This window comes from Peromyscus maniculatus, chromosome 12 (assembly GCF_049852395.1).
Source record: "Peromyscus maniculatus bairdii isolate BWxNUB_F1_BW_parent chromosome 12, HU_Pman_BW_mat_3.1, whole genome shotgun sequence".
Lineage (NCBI taxonomy): Eukaryota > Metazoa > Chordata > Mammalia > Rodentia > Cricetidae > Peromyscus > Peromyscus maniculatus.
The window spans coordinates 85,665,657-85,672,810 of record NC_134863.1 but is presented as its reverse complement, the minus strand read 5'-3'; positions in this window follow the sequence as shown (position 1 = coordinate 85,672,810).

Here is a 7,154-nt window from a genome sequence, read left to right as displayed (position 1 = left end):
TTACCGCCTCCACCCACCCATCCTTACCAGCTTCCTTCTGGTCCTTTTCTGTGAGGCAGAGTCTTGCTATGTAACCCAGGCCTTGAACTCTGAATCCTCTGCTTCTGTCCCCAGAGTGCTAGGATTCCAAGTGTGAGCTACCACACTAAGCTTTCCATTATCTTAAGATGAGAAGAAATTCCTATCATGTAAGGAAGGCACATTGCTCAGAAGGGAAACACTCACCATCCAAAAAACAAAACAAGCAAAGCAAAACAATGCTTTTACGGGTCTTGGAATACTTTGTCTCCAAGGAGAATGGAAGAGTCACTCTGGTCAAAGTCGGGCGACCACAACGGATCAGAACGGTTGCAGGCAGGCACATAGCAGGGTCCCAGACCCATCTTCCCTCCCGACCTCACAGCTCAGCCTGGAAATACAGCTGAGAGGTAGAGAGGGTTTTGTGAGTGTGACACTGTAGGTCTGACTGTCACATGTAGATGTTCATTCGGCATGAGGAAACAGGGGCAGGGGCGGGAGATTGGGCTTCTCACTCAGGCCTGGCGCTTCTGGGAAAGAACCTGCCATCTGGGGTGATGATAGAGTACCTTCATCTCACAGCCTGGCTGGCTTCCCAGCGGGGCTTTAGCTCTGCCAACCCCAAGATTAGATGTGGGGTTTCTCAAGGAGTAGTTCATTTTTGGAGTGCTCATCGGGTTCTGAAATTTCAGCGTGCCAACGCTAAACGATTCCTTGAGGGAGAACAATTCTCCCTTCAGACGCTCCAAGGCTAGCGTGGCTGAGATTGACAGATAGGCAAAACATCGAAAAACTTGGCTTTTTTCTTCTCAAAATACATTTAACTTCAGCAAGCTGTAAGCCAAGCCCCCTCGCAGATGGCAGACAACTTAATTGCTGTGGTCAACTTGTCTGACATTTCTTGGACGGTGTAGGGTGCTGTAGTAATCCATAGAAAACAGATCTCAGCCCACACAAAGACATGCACAGAGTTTAGCATCTCCGCTTGGCTGCCTGAGCCCGTGTTCAAGGCTGCACCGTCCTTTGCCAACCAAACTCTGGGGCGACTTGCAAACACAGCCTGTATTGCTTGGCTGGAAAATCCAAGAGAGGCCCAGGACAAACTGAGTCAGCATTGTTGTTTCTTCGTGGGAGCTTTGAGAAGGTGGTGACCTCAGCTGGCTGCGATCCCTGTCATCTGTCTTCCACAGCCCTCACGTGCTCTGTGCCTCGGCACCACTTACACCCCGTGTCCTCAGGGTGGTGCTAGTTGTGTGTCGTTACACCCGGCCACCTCTCTTGACGGGCTTCTAGGCGTGATTCTCTGCTATAAAGGATATTTTTCTGAGTCAGTAATTTCTGATTCCACATAGAAGGTGTAATTTGGGGGGTGTGAGAAAACGTTCTTTTTGAACACTGCAGTGAGTCACTGAGCTCATGGCCACCTTCCCGGCAAAGTTAAAAATAAACCTCCAGAGCGTATCCATGTTTACTTCAACGATCTCTGTTTATAGTGTTTATAGTAAACATTCCGAGAACAAGCAGCAGCCAGCGGCCCATGCTTATGTGTTCTCTCTCCCCTCCCCTGCCCTTCTCTGTGTGTGTGCGCACACGTGTGTTCAGGTGAACACACGGAGGCCAGAACGCCTCAGGTTCCATCATGTTCCATCTTATTTTTTTGAGAAAGGGTCTCTCAGTGAACCTAGAGCTTGTTTTTTGCTAGCCTGGCTTGCCACGTGCTCCACAGGGATCTGCCGGTCTCCACCTCCACCCTCCCAGAGCTGGGGTTACAGACACACCTGCCTGTGCCTGGCTCTCACATGGGTGTCGGAGATGTGAATCGCAGCAAGTTACCCATGGAATGAGTCGTCTCCCTGCCCTCTCTGACAAGTCCTGGAAGTGGGTCTCTTCTGGGGTGGTGGCTGGTCCAGGGGACACTCGTGCCACCGATGATGTCAGTCCCAGTTTAGAAAGGAGTCTCTCCACCTGGAACACAGGGCAGTTGCTGGGGAGCCTGTGAGGACACAGAGCCCTGGGCCCCTTTCTCAGACGCAGCGTCTCTGGGGCCTGGGTGTCTTCATTGTGGGTGTGTATCCAATGATACCCACTGGTGATGGTTGGCGGACAGTGCGCTGTGGAATCCTGGTGCTGAGACCTGTGGCATCAAAGACAGTAGGGTGCCCATTTGCCATGTGACCTGAGGCTAGCCATACTCCCTCATAAAGTCTCCCGAGCAGAGGGCCTCCCGGGCAGAGGGTCTCCCGAGCTCGTGTCCCTGGGTCTCCCGAGCAGAGGGTCTCCCGAGCAGAGGGTCTCCCGAGCAGAGGGCCTCCCGAGCAGAGGGTCTCCCGGGCAGAGGGCCTCCCGGGCAGAGGGCCTCCCGGGCAGAGGGCCTCCCGAACAGAGGGCCTCCCGGGCAGAGGGTCTCCCCAGCTCGCGTCCCTGGGGTCTCCTTGACCAGTGTACTTGAGCACTGTGGATTTGTTCCCAAGACCGGACTGTGGTTCCCCTTTCTGGGCAGCCCTTCCCCAGATATCCAGGCCCCCACTTTCCCCCTTGGCTCTCTCTTCCCATGACATGATATTCCATGTGTATTTGAATATTGCCTGGTCTCTGTCACTACAGCCTGGGACCCAGGAGGGCAGGGCCTTTATCTTGGCCGCTCCTTGTATGCAGAACTTGGACCACAGTGCCCAGCATGAGCTGGCCCTCGCCAAGTGTTGTAAGGGTGGTAAAGAGAGAGGAGGTAGCAGAAGGCTGACTCAGCTAGGCCGGTGGTGATGGAGCCTTGGGTGTCCCACCCTCTAGAAGACAGGGGGCCTCGCCCTGCTGGCTCCATACGGGGTGGGTGTAAGCATTCTGTACGCCATCAGCAGGTGATTGCATCCCAGCCTAAAAGCCAGACATGCACACCCACGCGCTCTCTCTCTGCACTCTCTCTCTGAGTGCTCTGTCTCTCTGAGTGCTCTGTCTCTGTCTCTCGCCTTCTAATAAAGCTCTAAAAGGTATCGCTGGGTTCTGTCTTTCCACGAGGTAACCAGTGCTGCCTTATATCCCTTACAGTGGGGCCAGTGGCCTCTCCAGCAGGGGTAAGGCCCAGGTCACCACAGCAATTCTGCTTTACAGGCAAGCAGAGGGCCTTGGGAAGCAGAAACGTGTTGATGAGAATTATGAGAGCCTCAGGGAAGGCCGGGTTCTTGTCAGAATGACAGGGTGGGCTCTGGATAGGATCACCTGCTTTGTGGATTTTGAGTCTAATTTAGAAAACTTTACTAACAGCCAATTAATATACTTAAAAGACTTGGTCAGTGCAATGGAGGCCCTTCTCCCCAGGATCATTGAAATGAAGCTTAAAGAGGTTTAAAAAACTTTAAGGTCATTTTACTTATTGAACAGCTGAAAGGTGAAGTCATCTGTTACCATGGCAACAGTCTTCTGGGAAAAGCTGTAAAGATGCCAGCAGGAAGTAAATAGGCTTATAAAGTGTCCACCCAGACCCCTTCTCCTGCTGCTGCTGCCCCAGGTCTGGGGTTGACCCTGAAGTAAGTGACTCCAAGCATTTGTTGGTGTTAGTCCATGAGTAGAGTTCCTGGCACTCAGGGTTCATGGCCCTAACCCTAACCCTGGGTCTGATTTGTGAGGTGTGGGCTTCCTGAAGACAGAGATAGGAGTCCAGAGGCTCAGGCTGCACTTCCTCTTGGGATGACTTCTGACCCTGCCCTTGTAGGGAGAGCAATGCACAGCACACCCCTCTGGAGGGGAGTCGGGACTGTTGGCACGCAGAACCCAGCAGGGGAGTGGCTTCTGCTTTTCCTGGAGACCCAGGGCCTGTCTGGGACCCACGGGTGTGGTGCTGGCCTCTCACTGAGGATCAGGGACTTCACTGTATATAAGCATTTGAAGATTTCTAAGACCAGTGGAAATGGTAATGTCCAGATATGATAGCTTACAATGTCAAAATATACCATACCATACCATACCATACCATACCATACCATACCATACCATAATATACCAGATGAAACCTGTCACCCAACTGTACTATAATATACCATATCATGATTTACCATACCATCATACCTTATCATGTCATGCCATACTGTACTGTACCATATACCATATCATATCATGCTGTATCATACCATACTATATCACCATCCCTTCCCATATCATACTACAAATCACCATACCATACCATCATATGTCATATCATATTAGATGGATGAAAAATGAGGTGCTATACTGGCCATGGTAGTGTACACCTATAATCCTAGCATGTGGAAGTCCAAAGAGGAAGATCAGGAGTTAAAAGTCATTCTTGGCTACATGATGGTTTGAAGTCAGCCTAGGCTATGTGAGACTCTGTTTCAGAAATAAGTAAATGAACAACAGCAACAACAACAACAATAAAACATGAAAAACCAAAGACAAACAGATGGAAAAGCCAAGCTCTGTGACTAGACACTACAAATCATGACTTTATGCCGGCCACCGTGGGCCCTTCTGGACACTGTGCCTTTGATCTTCTGCAGGGCTCATGTGGAGAAGGTTCTGAGCAGAAGGCCATTTTTACTTCCCAAATTAGGGAGCAGGGGCTTGGCTGGGCCAGCTCAGGTTACCCAACATGCACGCTGAGTCTGTAGTTAGCACCAGTGCCCCAATTTGGGGCCTTACTGCAGTCTATCTCCAGGGCTGTTTTGACTTTTTTTCTTTTTCCTTTTTCATATGCATGTGTATGGTATGCATGGGTGTATGTTCGTGTCTGCATGTGTCGGGTAGGTTCATGTGTGTGTTTGTGTTTATAGTGCATGTGGAAGGAAGCCCAAGGTTCACGGCAGGAGTCATCTTCCATCGATCTCTACACTATTCAGTGAGACAGGGTCTTTCAGTAGAACCCAGAACTCGATGATATAGCTACTCTCCACAGCCAGCTTGCTCTGGGGTCTCCATTTCTGCCTTCAGAGGCTGGAATTAAGAAAGGCTGCACACCCTCTGTGTGGCTCTTCCTGGTTGTCAACTTGACTACATCTGGAACGAACTAAAAACCAAACAGCTGGCCACACCTGTGAGGGATTTTCCTTGATTACATAATTTGAAGTGGGAAGACCCACCTTTAATCTGGACCACACCTTCTGCTGGCAGCCTACATAAAGGACGTGGAAGAACGAAGCTCTCTCTTTGCCTGCTTGCTCTCACTCTGGCTGCAAGTCCATTCCTTCACTGGCATTAGAGCCTTCTGCTTCAGGATTCAGGTGTCGACTGAAGACCAGCGGAGACATCCAGCCTTGTGGACTGAACACTCACTGGATTCTGTCAGTTCTGTTCCTCTAGAGAACCCTGACTAATACACCCACCCTGCATTTGTATTGGTTCTGGGATTTGAACTCAGTCCTCAACATTTGCCAGCATAAGCCCTTCAATCACTGGATCATCTCCACATCTCCTGATTTTTAAGTTAAAATTATTATTATTGTGTGTTTCATTCAGGACACGTGTGGGGGTTGTGTGTGCTGTGGCTCATGTGTGGAGGCCAGAGGGTCACTTTTGTGGAGTCTGTTCTCTCCTTTCACCTTTATGTGGGTTTCAGGGGTCAGACTCAAGTCCCCAAGCTTGAGCAGTAAGAGCTTTTAGCTGCGGTCTTCTTGGCAGCCCTTGATTGACATTCCCTCCCTCCCTCCCTCCCTCCCTCCCTCCCTCTCTGCATCCCTCCCTCCCTCCCTCCCCCCTCCCCTTCCCCCCTTCCTCCCTCCCCCTTTCCCCCCTCCCTCCTCCCCCCTTCCCCCCTCCCTCCCTCCCTGCATCCCTCCCTCTCTGCATCCCTCCCTCCCTCCCCCCTCCCCTTCCCCCCTCCCTCCCTCCCCCCTTCCCTCCCTCCCTCCCCCCCCTCTCTCCCCCCCTCTCTTTCACTTGTCAGGTGACCTTGCATGGTTTTAAATTTCCTATGGTATGGTGTTTTGAAGTGTGCTCGTATAGTGGCAGGCGGTAGCTCACTAACGAATGCCGAGTCTCAGTTACCATTTTTCTGATGGTACTGTTTAAAGTCCACACTGCACTATTTTTGGAAACTGGACGCATCATCGATGGTGTGAGTGACTCTGCTGCCCGATGGAGCCCTTGACATTTTTCCCTCTGTCTTTCGTGTAGCTGTGTCCTGTGACTACTCCCCTGCCCCAGGGAACTTCCCTTCTGTTCTCTGAGGCCAGCTTTTTCAGATCCACACGTAAGTGCTGGCAGGGGTGTTGGTCTTTTGCTGCATGGATTTTTTTGCTTGATGTAATAGCTCCCATGTTATTGCAAATGACTGGAGAAAACAGTCCACAGAGAAAGGAGAAGAGGAGAAAAATATTTGCAAGCTACCCTGGAGACAAAATGTTAACATCAAAATATATCAGAAATTCAATAGCAGAAACAAATCTTCCCAAACCTCAGGAAAACAAACAACCCGGGTTTGCTTTAGGTTTGTACTCTTAAATTAAAAATAGCTGCCTTTAAAAGATAGCAGGTGGTCGGAGACGTAGCTCGGCTGGCTGAGTGCTTGCCCAGCCTGTATGAGGTTCTGAGTTTGATCACCAGCACCATATAAACTGGGCATTGTGGTACACACTCATTATCCTAGCACTTTGGTGGCAGAGGCAGGAGGGCCAGAAGTTCAAGGTCAGATAGTGAATTTGAGGCCAGCCTGGGGTACAACAAATTTTGTCTCAATAGACAGGGGTTTTTTCACTATGTTACTCAGGTTGGCCTTGAACCCCTGCACTCCTGTGATTTTTTCCTCTGTTCCCTGAGTAGCTGGAACTGCAGGCATGTAGCACTGTGTCTAGCTTTGGGTTTTGCTTTTAAATAAGGGTAATTCTTTTACCAATACTTGGACATGTTCATGTCAGCCTGCAGCTCCTTGTTGGGGACACTGCCAGCATTCTTTGGGGCTGAGATGTCCTTGCTTAGTAACCAGAGAAGAGAAAGGCCATGGAGAAACTTACCTTGCTTTGGAAGATAATCCCTGGTGATGCTGTGGCTTGACCCATGTGTGCCTTGGGACCCCTGTGGGACCAGATTTTTCTGCAAGAGGGATCCTCTGCCAGAAGACAAAGCTACACAGGCATGTTTCCGGAGTAAGGGCCAGGAGTGGTGTGTACACCCGTAAATCCCAGTGATGG